The sequence below is a fragment of the Nycticebus coucang genome, chromosome 1 (assembly GCF_027406575.1).
Source record: "Nycticebus coucang isolate mNycCou1 chromosome 1, mNycCou1.pri, whole genome shotgun sequence".
Lineage (NCBI taxonomy): Eukaryota > Metazoa > Chordata > Mammalia > Primates > Lorisidae > Nycticebus > Nycticebus coucang.
Window position 1 is genome coordinate 76111661 of NC_069780.1, and position 19114 is coordinate 76130774.

Consider the following 19114-nt stretch of genomic DNA (forward strand, 5'->3'; position numbering starts at 1 on the left):
TGTTCCAGAGCCCCCGTCTTAAGCCTTAAAGTCTAAATGGGATAGAAGGACGGAAGAACAAGCACTGAGTATTCTCACAGGTGTACCCACCCTCCAAGCTAATGTGAACCAGGGGCACATGTTTCAAACTCCTAAATGATCACTGGGGTATGAAAACAACTGCAATAGAGGTTGTATGTAACATATGTTAATAGGGTTTATTTTAAAAATAAGAATAACTGGGACACAAGAGGTACACCCAGGGTGCTTGGTGCTGTTCTCAGTCCTGGTCACACACTTGATTGACTAGGGAACTTAAAAAAAGAAAGAGAAATCAGGGCTCTAACTGAAAGAGTTCTTATTTAATTGATGTGGAATAGAGTTGAGGAATCAATATTTTTTAAGTTTCCCAGTGCAGTTTAATGTGCTGTACAGAGTGATAACCACAGTAATTACAAATACTCAGAGAAAGGGAGATTATGTCCACGAAAGAAGAGAGGTGCAGAGATGCTGCTTACAACAGTGGTCCCCAGCATTTTTGGCACCAGACACCTGTTTCACAGAGGACAAATTTTTCACGAAGAGGAGGATGGTTTCAGAATGATTCATGTGCATTACATTTATTGTGCACTTGGCCGGGCGTTGTGGCGGGCGCCTGTAGTCCCAGCTACTCGGGAGGCTGAGCAGAAGAATCGCTTGAGCCCAGGAGTTGGAGGTTGCTGTGAGCTGTGTGAGGCCCTGGCACTCACCAAGGGCCATAAAGTGAAACTCTGTCTCTACAAAAAAAAAAAAGAAATTAACATTTATTGTGCACTTTATTTCTATTACTATTTAATTGTAATACATAATGAAATAATTATACAACTCACCATATCACAGAATCAGTAGGAGCCCTGAGCTTGTTTTCCTGCAACTAGACAGTCCCATCTGGGGATGATGGGAGGCAGTAACACCCAAAATGTGTTGCTTATGTCCTCGGCCCCATCTGAGATCATAAGCCATTAGATTCTCATAAGGAGCTCACAACCTAGACCCCTCATGTACGCAGCCTACAGTAGGGTTCAAGCTCCTCTGATAATCTAATGCCACCGCTGATCTGAGAGGAGGTGGAGCTCAGGCAGTTGTGTGAGTGATGCAGAGAGGCTGTAAATACAGAGGAAGCTTCACTCACCTGCCATTCACCTCCTGCTGTGCAGTCCAGTTCCTAACAGGCCACCAACCAGTTCCAGTCCATAGCCCGGGGGATGGGACTGCAGCCTTACAAGATCCTGGAGCTGTCAGACCCTAAATGGCTGCCTAGCATCCCCTCCACCTGAAGGCACTGAAGTGGCACCTGTTACAACTAAAATCTAATGGGAGAAGTTTTCATTCTGGTGTCTCAGGGATGTCTCACTCGTCATATTTCCAATGTCCATTATGACATTCTCCCAAGAGGCTAGCATAGCCTGGCAACATGCCCTCAGGCTGTTTAATTAATTAGGATATTCTTGGTTGAATTCTCTTCCCCTCTGGAAATATAAGAATTGGGCCTGACTAGGTCGGGGCGGAGCAAGATGGCAGCCGAGTAACAGCTTCCTTGCATCTGGGCACCGTGAGTCTGGGGAGATAGGACTCCAGGCATCTCTGGCTGGTGGGAACTGCCTATCATCACTCCTATGAGGATACAGGGAGTCAGCGAGAGACTTCTGGACCCCAAGAGGAGGACTAAAACAGTGGAAAACCGGCAAGTGGTCGCGTGTGTTCAACCCGTCTAAACCCGCCCACAACTTCCACAGGCACAAGAACTTAAAGAGCAAGAGGAAGTGAAAGGAAAATTAGGGCAAGGAAACAGATAAAAGAAATTACTCATGAGGAAGAATCAGCAGAAAACTCCAGGCAACATGAAGAACCAGTCCAGAACAACCCCGCCAAGGGACCATGAGGTAGCTACTGCAGAGGATTCCACCTATACAGAAATGTTAGGAATGACAGAAAGGGAATTTAGAATACACATGTTGAAAACAATGAAAGAAATGATGGAAACAATGAAGGAAACTGCTAATAAAGTGGAAAATAACCAAAAGGAAATCCAAAAACAGAATCAAATCAGAGATGAACGATATGAAGAATATAAAAAGGATATAGCAGAGCTGAAGGAAATGAAACAGTCAATCAGGGAACTTAAAGATGCAATGGAAAGTATCAGCAACAGGTTAGACCATGCAGAAGAAAGAATTTCAGAGGTAGAAGACAAAGTTTTTGAGATAACTCAGATAGTAAAAGAGGCAGAAAAGAAGAGAGAGAAAGCAGAACGTTCACTGTCAGAATTATGGGACTTTATGAAACGTTCCAACATACGAGTTATAGGAATTCCAGAAGGGGAAGAAGAATGCCCCAGAGGAATGGAAGCCATACTAGAGAATATTATAAAAGAAAATTTCCCAAACATCACCAAAGATTCTGACACACTGCTTTCAGAGGGCTATCGGACCCCAGGTCGCCTCAACTCTAACCGAGCTTCTCCAAGACACATTGTGATGAACCTGTCCAAAGTCAAGACCAAAGAAAAGATTCTGCAAGCTGCCAGGAGTAAGCGCCAGTTGACCTACAGGGGCAAATCCATCAGAGTGACCTCAGACTTCTCTAATGAAACTTTCCAAGCAAGAAGACAATGGTCATCTACCTTTAATCTACTTAAACAGAACAATTTTCAGCCCAGAATTCTGTACCCTGCTAAGCTAAGCTTCAAAATTGATGGAGAAATCAAATCATTTACGGATATACAAACATTGAGGAAATTCACCACAACAAGACCAGCTCTACAGGGAATACTTCAACCTGTTCTGCACACTGACCACCACAATGGATCAGCAGCAAAGTAAGAACTCAGAAATCAAAGGACAGAACCTAACCTCCACACTGATGCAAAAGATAAAACTAAGCAATGGACTCTCACCAAATAAGACGAATAGAATACTACCACACTTATCAATTATCTCCATAAATGTTAATGGCTTGAATTCCCCACTGAAGAGACATAGATTGGCTGACTGGATTAAAAAACACAAGCCATCCATTTGCTGTCTGCAAGAAACACACCTGGCTTCAAAAGACAAATTAAAGCTCCGAGTCAAGGGTTGGAAGACAATTTTTCAGGCAAATGGAATTCAGAAGAAAAGAGGAGTTGCAATCTTATTTTCAGATACATGTGGATTTAAAGCAACTAAAGTCAAAAAAGACAAAGATGGTCACTTTATATTGGTCAAGGGAAAAATACAAGAAGACATTTCAATTCTAAATATCTATGCACCAAATTTAAATGCTCCCAGATTCTTGAAACAGACCTTACTCAGTCTGAGCAATATGATATCTGATAATACCATCATAACAGGGGACTTTAACACACCTCTTACAGAGCTGGACAGATCCTCTAAACAGAAATTAAACAAAGATATAAGAGATTTAAATGAGACCCTAGAACAATTATGCTTGATAGACGCATATAGAACACTCCACCCCAAAGATAAAGAATATACATTCTTCTCATCACCCCATGGAACATTCTCCAAAATTGATCATATCCTGGGACACAAAACAAATATCAACAGAATCAAAAGAATTGAAATTTTACCTTGTATCTTTTCAGACCATAAGGCACTAAAGGTGGAACTCAACTCTAACAAAAATGCTCAACCCCATCCAAAGGCATGGAAATTAAACAATCTTCTGTTGAATAACAGATGGGTGCAGGAAGAAATCAAACAGGAAATCACTAACTTCCTTAAGCATAACAACAATGAAGACACAAGCTACCAAAACCTGTGGGATACTGCAAAAGCAGTTTTGAGAGGAAAATTCATCGCTTTAGATGCCTACATTCGAAAAACAGACACAGAGCACATCAACAATCTCACAAGAGACCTTATGGAATTGGAAAAAGAAGAACAATCTAAGCCTAAACTCAGTAGAAGAAAAGAAATCTCCAAAATCAAATCAGAGATCAATGAAATTGAAAACAAAAGAATCATTCAGAAAATTAATGAAACAAGGAGTTGGTTTTTTTGAAAAAATAAATAAAATAGATAAACCATTGGCCAGACTAACTAGAAATAGAAAAGTAAAATCTCTAGTAACCTCAATCAGAAATGATAAAGGGGAAATAACAACTGATCCCACAGAGATACAAGAGATCATCCCTGAATACTACCAGAAACTGTATGCCCAGAAATTTGACAATGTGAAGGAAATGGATCAATATTTGGAATCACACCCTCTCCCTAGACTTGGCCAGGAAGAAATAGACCTCCTGAACAGACCAATTTCAAGCACTGAGATCAAAGAAACAATAAAAAAGCTTCCAACTAAAAAATGCCCTGGTCCAGATGGCTTCACTCCAGAATTCTATCAAACCTTCAAGGAAGAGCTTATTCCTGTACTGCAGAAATTATTCCAAAAAATTGAGGAAGAAGGAATCTTCCCCAACACATTCTATGAAGCAAACATCACCCTGATACCAAAACCAGGAAAAGACCCAAACAAAAAGGAGAATTTCAGACCAATCTCACTCATGAATATAGATGGAAAAATTCTCAACAAAATCCTAGCCAATAGATTACAGCTTATCATCAAAAAAGTCATTCATCATGATCAAGCAGGCTTCATCCCAGGGATGCAAGGCTGGTTCAACATACGCAAGTCCATAAACGTTATCCACCATATTAACAGAGGCAAAAATAAAGATCACATGATCCTCTCAATAGATGCAGAAAAAGCATTTGATAAAATCCAGCATCCTTTTCTAATTAGAACACTGAAGAGTATAGGCATAGGTGGCACATTTCTAAAACTGATTGAAGCTATCTATGACAAACCCACAGCCAATATTTTACTGAATGGAGTAAAACTGAAAGCTTTTCCTCTTAGAACTGGAACCAGACAAGGTTGTCCTCTGTCACCTTTACTATTCAACATAGTGCTGGAAGTTCTAGCCAATACAATTAGGCAAGACAAGGAAATAAAGGGAATCCAAATGGGAGCAGAGGAGGTCAAACTCTCCCTCTTTGCTGACGACATGATCTCATACTTAGAGAACCCCAAAGACTCAACCACAAGACTACTAGAAGTCATCAAAAAATACAGTAATGTTTCAGGATATAAAATCAATGTCCACAAGTCAGTAGCCTTTGTATACACCAATAACAGTCAAGAGGAGAAGCTAATTAAGGACACAACTCCCTTCACCATAGTTTCAAAGAAAATGAAATACCTAGGAATATACCTAACGAAGGAGGTGAAGGACCTCTATAAAGAAAACTATGAACTCCTCAGAAAGGAAATAGCAGAGGATATTAACAAATGGAAGAACATACCATGCTCATGGATGGGAAGAATCAACATTGTTAAAATGTCTATACTTCCCAAAGCAATCTACCTATTCAACGCCATTCCTATCAAAGTACCTACATCGTACTTTCAAGATTTGGAAAAAATGATTCTGCGTTTTGTATGGAACCGGAAAAAACCCCGTATAGCTAAGGCAGTTCTTAGTAACAAAAATAAAGCTGGGGGCATCAGCATACCAGATTTTAGTCTGTACTACAAAGCCATAGTGCTCAAGACAGCATGGTACTGGCACAAAAACAGAGACATAGACACTTGGAATCGAATTGAACACCAAGAAATGAAACTAACATCTTACAACCACCTAATCTTCGATAAACCAAACAAGAACTTACCTTGGGGGAAAGACTCCCTATTCAATAAATGGTGTTGGGAGAACTGGATGTCTACATGTAAAAGACTGAAACTGGACCCACACCTTTCCCCACTCACAAAAATTGATTCAAGATGGATAAAGGACTTAAATTTAAGGCACGAAACAATAAAAATCCTCAAAGAAAGCATAGGAAAAACACTGGAAGATATTGGCCTGGGGGAAGACTTAATGAAGAAGACTGCCATGGCAATTGCAACAACAACAAAAATAAACAAATGGGACTTCATTAAACTGAAAAGCTTCTGTACAGCTAAGGTGACGATAACCAAAGCAAAGAGACAACCCACACAATGGGAAAGGATATTTGCATATTTTCAATCAGACAAAAGCTTGATAACCAGGATCTATAGAGAACTCAAATTAATCCACATGAAAAAAGCCAACAATCCCTTATATCAATGGGCAAGAGACATGAATAGAACTTTCTCTAAAGACGACAGACGAATGGCTAACAAACACATGAAAAAATGTTCATCATCTCTATATATTAGAGAAATGCAAATCAAAACATCCCTGAGATATCATCTAACCTCAGAGAGAATGGCCCACATCACAAAATCTCAAAACTGCAGATGCTGGCGTGGATGTGGAGAGAAGGGAACACTTTTACACTGCTGGTGGGACTGCAAACTAGTACAACCTTTCTGGAAGGAAGTATGGAGAAACCTCAAAGCACTCAAGCTAGACCTCCCATTTGATCCTGCAATCCCATTACTGGGCATCTACCCAGAAGGAAAAAAATCCTTTTATCATAAGGACACTTGTACTAGACTGTTTATTGCAGCTCAATTTACAATCGCCAAAATGTGGAAACAGCCTAAATGCCCACCAACCCAGGAATGGATTAACAAGCTGTGGTATATGTATACCATGGAATACTATTCAGCCATTAAAAAAAATGGAGACTTTACATCCTTCGTATTAACCTGGATGGACGTGGAAGACATTATTCTTAGTAAAGCATCACAAGAATGGAGAAGCATGAATCCTATGTACTCAATCTTGATATGAGGACAATTAATGACAATTAAGGTTATGGGGGGGGAAGCAGAAAGAGAGAGGGAGGGAGTGGGGTGGGGCCTTAGTGTGTGTCACACTTTATGGGGGCAAGACATGATTGCAAGAGGGACTTTACCTAACAATTGCAATCAGTGTAACCTGGCTTATTGTACCCTCAATGAATCCCCAACAATAAAAAAAATGAAAAAAAAAAAAAAGAATTGGGCCTGACTATAGAAAGGGTCATTATGGTCTTGGGACCACAGGATATGGAGGTAAGGAAAATCCAAAAACAATAAAAAAGTAACAATAAAGGTATGAAGCTCTATTTAGAAGTCGAGCAGACAATGAAAGCAAAATGTCAGCCTGAAGCAGGCTACTCTGCAAGGCCTACTTGTCTATCCACCAGGAAGAAGCGATAGCAACAACCACAGATGTACCAATAGCTGAACTTTTTACACACTTACTACTAAGTGCTAAAAGCTTTACATTTAATTTATCATTATTCATGTATTATTTCATTTAGTCTACACGTGAGGTATGTACTACTGTTGTCCCAGTTTACATAGAAAAACACATGAATATTTAGCTTAAGTAATTTGCCCAATGACACACATCTGTTACATAACATTAACGCAGGAAAGCAAGCTCCTTCAGGTGGGCTTTGAACCCCTGGGCAATACTGTCTCCTGCTTACAGAGAGCAGAACAAATAAGTATGTTCAGGAAAGAGGTTGGCTCAATTCTCTTACCTCATTCCCTACTATCGGGTGAGGAAAAAATGACCTATAAAAACTCGTAGGCTTAGACTAGAGTCTAGTATTTCAGGGAGATTCCTGGGTACCAGCTCATGCTTCTACCTCAACTTGCTTGTTAGGAAGTTGTTTTTCTTTTTTTTTAATTAAGACAAAGTCTCAAACTGTCATCCTAGGTAGAGTGCCATGGAGTCACAGCTCACAGCAACCTCAAACTCTTGGTCTCAAGCAATTCTCTTGCTTTAGCCTCCCAAGTAGCTGGGACTGCAGGCACCCACCACAATGCCCAGCTATTTTGATGGGAAGTTTTTTTTAATATTGTTGGATGTGTTTTTAAAAATTGGTGAACAAGAAAAAAAAAAGTGACTTCATTTCCAGCTCTGAGATGTTAGAATCATCTTCATTGGCTGACAGCTTAAGAATTTTGGTACCTAACCTAGGTTCTATATCCTGTTTTACATTAATTTTTCATCATGTATCTGAGAAATTGGGACATTCTCGTGGATGTGTGCCTTGTAGTAAGATTCAAAGAAAATGGTCATGAAGACAAAATTTTAATAAAGTCATATCTCTATTTCTCTGAAGAATATGAAATAGAGTAAGAAATAAATTATAATATATGGTATAGTAGAAAATAAACTCAGATCTGCCCAAGCCAAGGTTTGCCTTATGGTGAGCTGTGCAACCTGGGATTAATTACTTCCCTTCTCTGAGCAATGGTGCTTCATCTTAAAGGAAGGATAATATTACCTAAAACATGTTGACAGGCTATCATCCTGTGACAGATCCAGCCTCCCGGACCCTCCCTCCAGATAAGAACAATTTTTACATTTTCTAAGAGTTGAAAAAGAAGAAGGAGAAGGAAGAAAGAAGAAGAATCAACAGAGTTCCTACGTGGCCTACAAAACCGGAACCTAAAGAATTTACTATCTGCCCCTTTGTAGAAAAGAATTTGCCAACGCCAGATCTACCCAGGTTATTATAAAAAAACAAGCCCAAGAGGAGTTATAGAATCTACATTCTATAGTGGGTTTTCTCACCAGAACCCAAGCTGACTTGAAATTCAGACTTGTGCTTCTACAGAATTTCCAATGACCACAGAGTTCCTAATGAATGAGAGAAATGGCAAAGCAAAGACTCATTCTGGGAAAGGATCTGCTACCTGAATTATTGCTAAGCCTGGTGTAGCAGGGCAGTTTTACAACAGGGAAAGAGACAGGATTTTAATCAATTGTCCTCCTAAATGTCACATAGAAGCATAAACAAATAAACTCTGGTGTTGTTCTAGAGGGGAGGGATTAAGAATGAGATGGGCTGAACCCTCACTTGGCCTCTCCTGGTGGGCAGGGCATCCCGAGAGCTCCTTTGAGGCCACAAAAACTGGTGTGAGATGTGTGTGTGTGTGTTTCAAAATTTGAACAAAGTGAAATTCGTTTACAGTCACGTGATTAAAATATGATAGAAATGCTGTATAAGGAGGTAACTAAATGATAGAAGTCTGAAACTCCTGTCATCGCTATGGTTAGAGAAAGTTACGTGTCTCAGGCTGAACTTGGAAAGCATTGCTTTCTACCCCCAGCCCTCTCCCTGTTTCTGCTTAAGGGATTCATACCAGTCACAGGGAACCTGGGCTTTCATCCAAGAAGAGGAGGAAGAAAACAAAAACAACTCTACTGTAACACAGAAAGGAAAGTGAGTCTGACAGATTGATTCCTTTCTGCATTTCCTGTTGCTGAGTCCCAAAGCTGGCTTTCAAAAGCAAGACTTGGTCCCATGAGAATAACCTCTGCAGGAAGATACGCCTCTCCCTTTTCATTTCTTGATTTTTTTTTTTTTAATTTGGAACCCAGAACAAGGCACAGGTGTTCTTTGTGTCCAATCCTAACACAGAATATTCTTTTTCCTTTGTTTTTATAAGACTTCAGAAAAGATAAAAGAGGGGATAGTTTTCAAAGTCCCAAGAAAAGGAAAGAGAACCCAGGCGTAGTCCCAGAGGAAGGAAGAAAGCCATGTGATATTTGCAGAACAAACAGAAATAATGACAAACTAACACTTTCAAAAAATTGGAACCATTTTCATTCATGTGTCTGCTTAAAAATGTATGTCTCATAAGTACATGTAAGTGATACCCCAAAGACAGATTCAGGAGATTGGAGATAGGCATGCACGTAAGTGCAAACTCGAGCAAGGGATAAAATGATTCCGTAGGGGCAGCATGGTGAACTAATGTATATTACATGTCAAAGTGTCTGCCAATTGGGTATATTCTTATAAAGAATTAATGTTTCACTCACATTCAATACAGTTGACTTGCTCCAGCTGAAATGGACCTAGATAGCTATTTATTATCTGAATAGCTATAACACAGTATTCTCTACCCTGCAGCTGAAGTTATTGAGTCTAACATGTGGTATTCATTAGTAGAAATCCTGGAGTGTAATTGTCTAGATTTTAGTCATAAAGCTTTGCAATAAAATTTTGCATTAAAAAAAAAAGATTTATTTGCCGTCTCTTGAGTTCTGCCACCAACATAGTAGAAACAACACCAATACTCTTTTCCTTTGGCCTCAAACATACATTTCATAGGCTTTTTAAAGAGAACATTAGGAAAAATCAGAGTTCCCTTTGCAAACAAATTTTAAATAATATTCAAGGTATGCTTTCTGGAAAGTCATTTAGGAAAAAGACCTGCATCGTGTTGAAAGCGGAGGGAATAATGATGTTCATGGGCAGGACATTTGATTCTCTTCTACTTTCTTGTTTCTTCTCTTTCCCAAGTCTTCACTCCACTCTCCACCCATTTGAGAATGAAAATTATACAGTGGGAAACCATTAATAATTTGCAAAGTAACTTATGCTTTGTTAGTTAGAAAATAACACTGGATTCCCTTTCTGTATCATTTAAATGTTATAATCTACTTTCACCCATTTATTTTTACAGTGATAAAATTATAATGTCAAAGGCCTAAGAAAAATCTAGAAATATTTGAGAGTAAGGTACAGGAAATAGTTTTGTTGTTCTTTTTTCAAGAGCTTTTATCTCCAAAAGGGAAAAGTTTTAGGCTCTCAATTTTTTTTTTTTTTTTTTTTAGGAGAGATATTGCTCTGTCGCCCAGGCTAGAATGCCAAGTTATACCCTCATAGCTTACTGGAACTTCAAACTCCTAGACTCAAATGATCCTCCCACCTCAGGGTTCTCAGTAGGTAGGACTACAGGCACATGCCACCACCTTAGCTTGTTTTTTTACTTTTTATAGAGATAGGAGTCTTTATGTTGCCCAGATTGGTCTCAAACTTGTGGCCTCAACTGATCTTCCCAAAGTGCTAGGTTTATAGACATGAATTGTGCCTGGCAATTTCTCAGTATTTTTAATGATAAATAAAATATTTAAGATAAGCTCATCAGATATTTATCATCTTACTTAAATCTTTACTACCACCAGCTCCACAATAATCTAAGGACTATGCAACTGGAATCATATAAAATAACCTAGAGTTTCAAACATAGTACCTCTGGGTACACTAAAAAGAATACATTGCTTATATTTTTTCCGTTTTACAATTTACAATTTTAAAATTTCTATCTATCCATCTATCTCTCCATATATATACTTCTAGAGATAAAATGGTAGATGCAAAAAATGAAGTTGGACCCTTACCTTACATCATATACAAAAATTAACTCAAAACAGGGGTCCTCAAACTTTTTAAACAGGGGGCCAGTTCACTGTCCCTCAGACCATTGGAGGGCCAGACTATAGTTTAAAAAAAAAAAAATAAACTATGAACAAATTCCTATGCACACTGCACATATCTTATTTTGAAGTAAAAAAACAAAACAGGAACAAATACAATCACACTGCCTCATGTGGCCCGTGGGCCGTAGTTTGAGGACCCCTGTGTAAAACCAAAAGCTATAAAACTCTTAGAGGAAAATATAGGGAAAAGTTTTATGACATTGAATTTGGAAATGATTTCTTTGATATGACACCAAAAGCACAGATAACAAAAAATATACATAAGTTGTACAACATCAACATGAAAGAATTTCCATGCATTAAAGAACACAATCAACAAAGTAAAAAGGCAACCTACAGTATGAGAGAAAAATATTTGCAAATAATATATCCAAAGAATATACAGTATAAAGAATTTCTGCAACTCAATGACAACAAAAACTCAAATTAAAAATGGGCAAAGAACTTAGACATTTCTCCAAAGAAGATATACAAATGATCGACAAGTATATGAAAAGATGTTCAACATCACTAATCATTAGGAAAATGCAAATAAAAACCATGAGATATCACCTCATATCCATTAGGATGGTCACTATTAAAAAAAATAGAAAATAGCAAGTGTTAGCAAGAATGTGGAGACATTGGGACCCTTGTGTACTATTGAAGATATAAAACACTGTAGCACTTTGGAAAACAGTATGGGAATGCCTCAAAAAGTTAAACACAAAATTACTGTATGATACAGCCATTCCACTTATGGGTATATATCCAAAAGAATTGAAAGCAAGGACTCAAAGAGATATCTTCACACCTATGTTCATAGCATTATTCACAATAGCCAATGGGTGGAAGGAACTCGAATGCCCATAAGTAGATGAATGCATGAACACAATGTAATATACATGTGTATACACAGTGCAGTATTGCTCAGCCTTTAAAAAAGAAGGAAATCATGACACATGCTACAACATAAATGAATCTTGGAACATTATACTAGTAATAAACCAGCCACAAACACATGGTAATGTTCTACTTGTATGAGGTATCTAGAGTAGTTAAATTCACAGACACAGAAATTAGAATGGTGACTGTCAGGGGCTGGGGGCAGGGTAAATAGAGAATTATTTAATGGATTTAGACTTTCAGTTTTTCAAGATCGGTATGTTCTGGAGATTGATTGTACAACGATGTGAATATACTTAACACTACTGATCTATACACTAAAAATGATAAGAGACGGCATGTTATTTGGCTTGCGCTGCCATAACAAAGTAACTATAACTAGGTAATTTATAAGAACAAAAATGTATTCCTTACAGTGCTGGAACTAGAGAAATTCAAGATCAAGGCACCAACATGTTTGGTGTCCTCGTCTATGGAATCTCCATCCTCATGACTTAATCACCTGCTAAAGGCCCCCACATCTTAACACTGTTACATTAGGGATTAAATTTTCACATTATTTTAGAGAGGACACAAACTTTTAAACCATAGCAGATGGCAAATCTATGTATTTCAGCTGTAACTAAAATTTTTTTAATTTAAAAATAAAACTTTTAAAAAGTCAAATAGTGACTGGTAATGACTACAAACATTTCTTTGTAGGGCAATGAAAATGTTCTAAAATTAGATTGAGGTGATATTTGTACATCTCTGTGATTACACTAAAAGCTATTGAATTGTACAATTTAAATTGGTGAATTATATACTACATGAATTATTTCTTAGTAATAATAATAAATTTATAAAAGGCAAGTAGCATTACAAGACTTTTAACACTGCTGGGGCATGGTAGCTCACGCCTGTAATCCTAACATTCTGGAAGGCTGGTGGCTCACACCTGTAATCCTAATGAAACCAGCCTGAGCAAGAGAGAGACCCCATTTCTACTAAGAAATTGAAAAATTAGATTAGTCAGGCATTGTGGTGAGCACCTATAGTCCCAATTACTTGGAAGGCTGAGGCAAGAGGATCACTGGAGCCCAAGAATTTGAAATTGCTGTGAGCGAAGATGCCATATCACTCTACCAAGGGCAACAGAGTAACACTCTGTCAAAAAAAAAGAAAGAAAGAAAAGAAAAAAAATACTTTAGCCTGGCGTGGTGGCTCATGACTTTGTTTGTAGACATGACTGATGTCCAATGTGGTGATGTCTGAAAATGAGTGGTGAGAGATGAAGGAGAAGGATTTTTTTATATATATATATACAGAGAGAATCTCACTCTGTCACCCTGGCATTGAGTACTGTGGCCTCAAAGCTCAACCTCAAACTCTTGGGCTCAAGCAATCCTCTTGCCCTAGCCTCCTAGGTAGCTGGGACTATAGGCATCCGCAACAACACATGGCTAGTTTTTCTATTTTTTGTAGAGATAAGGTCTCGCTCTTGCTCAGGCTGGTCTCCAACTCCTGAGCTCAAGCCATCCACTGCCTCCTCCTCACAGAGTGCTAGGATTACAGGCGCGAGCTAGCACAGGCCTGGAAGAGAGAGATTCTACTCCTAGACACAGGGAGAGTTCTCATAAAGTGAACATGAAGAATTATAACCTGAGTTATTTCACTTTCCTATTGTAATAAGTGACACAAAAAGAAAGAAAACTGAGTGGGGGTGGTGAGGGAGGGTGAGAGAGAGAGATTGGGCTTATACCTGTAATCCCAGCACTTTGGGAAGCCAAAGCAAGAGGATCACTTGAAATGGGAGTTCAAGACCAGCCTGGGCAACATAGAAAAATCATGTCTTTGCTAAAAATAAGAAAAATTAGCTAGACATTGTGGTATGTACCTATAGTCCCAGCTACCTAGGAGGCTGGGGTGGGAGGATCATTTGACTCCAGGAGTTTGAGGCTGGAGTGAGCTATGATGACGCCACTGCATTCCAGCCAGAGCAACAGAACTTTGAGAGATTCAAAAAAATAAATGAATAAATAAAAGAAAGAGAAGCAAGAAGGGAGAAAAAGAAAGAGAAAAAAAGAAAGGAAAATGAACATCAAGAACAGAATCATTTCATTTCAATTGAAAATGAAATTTGTGTGTTTATCTCAACACCAAATTATTTATGCAGCAAAAAATAAGCATAAATAACCCATTTTTTGACAAGTATCATATTAAAGGGGTACATATTATTCTTTAGTTTTGCTTTCAAAATGTCTTGTACACATATACACAGAGGGTGACAAAAATATATACACATTTTAAGAAAGAAAAAACTACATTAAATCTGTAATACTCGTCATGTTTGACTTCTGCAATTATAAGAGGTGCTCATTGTGACTTGTATTTATCTTTTGTTTTAGTATATATTGAGAACTACAATTTTAATACAGTTTTTTTTCCTTTCTTGAAATGTATATACATTTTTTGGTGGCTGGGTGTTGTGGCTTATGCCTGTAATCCTAGCACTCTGGGAGGGCCAAGGAGGGTGGATCACCTGAGCTCAGGAGTTCGACACCAGCCTGAGCAAGAGCAAGACACCCCCCCCCATCTACAAAAATAGAAAAAACAGCCGGGCATTGTAGTGGGTGCCTGTAGTTCCAGCTATGCAGGAGATTGAGACTAGAGGATCACTCAAACCCTGGAATTTGAGGTTGCTGTGAGCTATGATGACACACACTCTATTCAGGGTAACAGAGTGAGACTCTTTCTCAAAATTAAAAAAAAAGTATACACATTTTTTGGCACCTTTTGTGTGTGTGTTTATGGCATATAAAAGAAACCAGGAAATAAACATGTGAATAATAATTTTGTAATTATTATTAAACCCTATCATGTTAAATAGTAACTAATTGTTTTTTTAAAATCTTGACTAAAACTGTCTTAGACTGTATTTATATTCATATTGTTTTGTGTTATGGTGTTATGGTATTACTAGTTTTACTACTCAACATCAATAAATTTTCATGTTGAAAACATTAATTAAAATTAATTTGCAACTTTTATTTAAATTAAATTTATATAGAGCCTACTTTTAGGAAAAGAAATCCCATTTTGACTTAAGACAAGTTGTTCAACAAAAATGTATTGTGTTTGTCCCATGAGCTTTATAGAGTTGTGAAAAGGAAGGAAAGAAATTAATTTGGAGTAAGCTTAACTGCATTTTTCAAGGAAGTTTGGCTAAAAAGTCACTTTTTTTTTTTAAAGAAGGAGATACTATGCTAAAACATACTATATTAGTATTTTGACCCATAAAAATTTGTGATAAAACTTTTTAGGCAGGCTGAATAATGACCCCAAGGTTGTTCACATCCTAATCTCCAGAATCTGTTAATGTGTTACTTTATGTAGCCAGAGAGATTTAACAAAATTTAAGGTCTTAAAATAGATTGTCCTAGATTACCCAGGTAATCACAGGAACAGGAGAGTTGTGGATGGAGGTGGGGGCAGAGTGAGAGATTGGATTTGAAAATGTTAACCTGCTGGCTTTGAAAATGGAGGAAGGAGTCATGAGTTAGTCAAGGAAAGGTGATTTCTCTGAGATTTCAGCCTTGCTGAAGTCATTTAGCTCTTTCGATCTCCAGAACAGTGTGGTAATGAATTTGTGTTGTTTCATGTTTGTTGTAATTTGTTATAGCAGAGATAGGAAACTAATACATAGGCCTGAGAAGGTTAACACATACATACACACACACACACAACAAAATAGGTAATTTTTTTAATAAAAAAGAAAAACGAAGTGTTATTCACCTATAATTACTGATCTGCTTTGTGGGGAGTTACATTCTTGGTAGAGGGGGAAACAAACAAGAAGGGTAGGTCAATAGACAAAACTAAATGGGTCCCCATTCTGTAGTCAAAGGAAAGAGAAGACAATCCTACAAATTATCAACCCTGCTAAAGCACCATGAGCTATGGATATAACTAATTTTTATGCAAAGTTCTCTGAGACCTGAAAATTATCTCAAGTGTTCATCCAGATAAAAAGACTCAGAATAGCTACACTTGCTTATTTGTTCACTGTCTACCTCCGTCTTCCTGGCTGGAGACAGAGCATTTGCTCACTGCCATATCTACAGTGCCTTGAACACTGTCCAATGGTCTGACACAGTGAACTCACAGAATGTGCAAATGTGTTGAACACGTAGTAAATGAATGAATGAATGGATGGTAACTGTGTTTTCCAAACCAAAAATTAGAAACCTATTCTGACAAATGTCTGAAATGAGGCCTGACAGTGGCAGTGCCTTCACCATTGAGAGGCTGACCCTAGAGACCAGTACCTGGAAGGCCCACACTCCTTACTCCCACAGAGGTTTGTGGGTCTTATTTTTTTAACACTAACTCCCGGTTAGCGCTCTGTTCCTGACTCTGTAGGTACTGTCTTCCACATGTGTTCCTCCCTGTCATTCACAGTTTTGAAGCCAGTGGTATCTTGGTCCTCACTTACCTATGGACGCGTGGTGTTACAGCTACTGGGTGGGACTTAGTCTCTGAAATTCCTGCTTCCTCTTCACCACACCAGGTTCTATAGTTCTGCCATTCCTTCCAGAGCAAGCACTCTGGTTCTCCCTATGAGAGAGCAGTTTTTCACTCTGAAGCTGCCTCCTCAGTGCTGTGCCAGGAGTTAACAACTACAGCCCACAGGCCAAATCCAGCCTACTCTCTTTTTTGTAAGCAAAGTTTTTTGGGAGACACCTTTGCTAATTTGTTTGCTTTCAAGCTCTGATTTCAGAGTTGAGCAATTGCAATAGAGATCTTATGGCCTGCAAAATCTAAAGTAGTTTCTCGAAGTATGTGAAATATTAAAGAAGAAATTTGCTGGCTTTTGCTCCGCAATTCTATGCTATAAGAAGTAGATTTTTACCCCTGTTCTATGGGAAGAGACTCTTCCTGTTTGGAGTCAAAGTTGAAGATTGACATTTCTTCATGGTGGCAGTACAAAGAAACCAACTTCGTTACTATCCAACTTCATTAGTGTCTTGGAATAGGTAAGTATTCAGGTTAAGTATTCAGAACCTAAGTTCAAACTGTTCTCTCCACGTAAATATTCTTGATAATTTCAGTGAGAATCTTGTATGCAAAGCTGCTTGCCTGTAGCAAAAATAATACCTATGCATATTTTTTTCACAATAATTGGGATATTTTTGTAATAATTTTTGAACTTATACTCAATGATATTAGTCAGTAAGACAAAAGCCCCACATCTTTCTTCTCTAAAAAAACTTCCCTATAGTTAAACTGCTGAAAATAAAAAAATTGTTTACTCCGGTTAGCATTATTTGTAGATTCCATAAAATTTGAATTTAGGGGTGGGAATTTATAGACCCCCATTATTTTAGCATTTTTGAAGTTATCTAATAAGTTCTGTAGCATAGAGAACTATTTGAGCAGCAAATCCAGATTCTTACAAGGCGATTTATATAAGCATATTTCTCTGCCTGACAGAAGGTGGCACTAGAGTTATGCTTACAAAACCACTGCTAAATGTCCTTCAAAAAGCATGCTAAAATGGGAATCATGATATATATACCGTTCGTAGACTTTGAATCAAGGCTCTCACAATCCAACTTCCCAGATTCTTCCAAAACCTTTAAACAAATGCCTCAAAATACTCTCTCTAGAGATCTTATAAAGCACTTTATGTATTAATGATACTCAGTAATTAAAACAAATATTGAAACTTATCTCCTAGTGGGAGAGACCAATATTAAACAAGCCATCGACAATTCCCTATTTATTGACAATTGTCCTGAGACAGAGAGGCATAAGATGTAATTGTAGGGTATTAAAGGAGAATGCAACCTGGTTAGGAAGCAAAGTAAGAGATTTCCTTGAGTCTTCCTGAAAGTGCTTATTTATTCCTAATGTCATTCTTTTTTGACCCTGTTTCTATTTCTACTCTCGAGTACCACTCCATAATTAATCACATTATTAAATTTCTGTCCCATATTCCATTAGCTCATCTAACACTATGTAATTTCCCTTGGTTTTGCAATGCTAGTTTCTTGTGAGTATTCAATAGAGCAATAGTTCTCACCTACAGCGGGACCACCCTAGTGGGCAACTTGGAAATTTGTGGCAGTGTTTTTGTGGATTTCACAATGATTTGGAGGGTGTCCCTGGCATTAATGGGTGAGGGCCAGGAACCCTGGGCATCCTTCCAGGTGTGGCTCTATCCTGCACTGGGAAAATTGACACTTCATCCCCTCACACATTTCCAGTGTCCGACTGGTCACTTCTTATAATTATTTTATGTTTTACATGTAAACACCAAGTCTTTGCATGGTTTACAGGTAAAATGAATTTTACAGAAATTCAAAAGTAGTGTAAACAGAACAATGAACTATATTCAATTGTGTTTGAAACTTTAACCACTTTTTAAAAATTCTTTCACTTGGTACTACACTTTTGAGTCACTGATACAACACACTGGTACCATCCTGCTTTTCCAGCGGACATATTATTTATTTTTTATTTCAGATTAATGTGAGGGTACAAACAATTCAGTTACAATGTTTGCGTTTGGTAGGTACAGTGCCTGTTGTACTGCGTCCAGAAGGTGAGCCATGTACCCTTCCATTGTACCCATTAAGTGGGAGTCCACCAATCTCCTCCCTTCTTTCCTCTTCCCCCTCCCCCATTCCCACTTCCCCCACTTTAATTGAAATGAGTTTTTCTTCTATGTGGGCATGTATTAGATAATCTACTAGCTTCATATTAGTATTGAGTACATTGGATTCTTACTTTTCTATTCTTATGATACTTTACTAAGAATGTGTTTCAACTCCATCCAGATTAATACAAAGGATACAAAGTCACCATCTTTTCATGGCTGAATAGTATTCCCTGGCATATATTTACCACAGTTTGTTAATCCATTCCTGAGTTGATGGGCATTTAGGTTGTTTCTACATCTTAATGATTGTAATTGAGTTATAATAAACAATCTAGTGCAAA

The 19114-nt window shown here is 38.0% G+C and overlaps 1 long non-coding RNA gene across 1 annotated transcript in view; it reads right to left on the bottom strand.

Annotated features, from left to right (window-relative positions):
• Positions 1-259: 259 nt before the first annotated feature.
• LOC128589637 (uncharacterized) overlaps positions 260-19114 on the bottom strand; it is a 77324-nt gene continuing 58469 nt past the window's right edge. Inside the window, exon 3 of the long non-coding RNA XR_008381114.1 lies at positions 260-755. This is a non-coding gene — a long non-coding RNA (uncharacterized LOC128589637). The remainder of the gene's footprint in view (positions 756-19114) is intronic.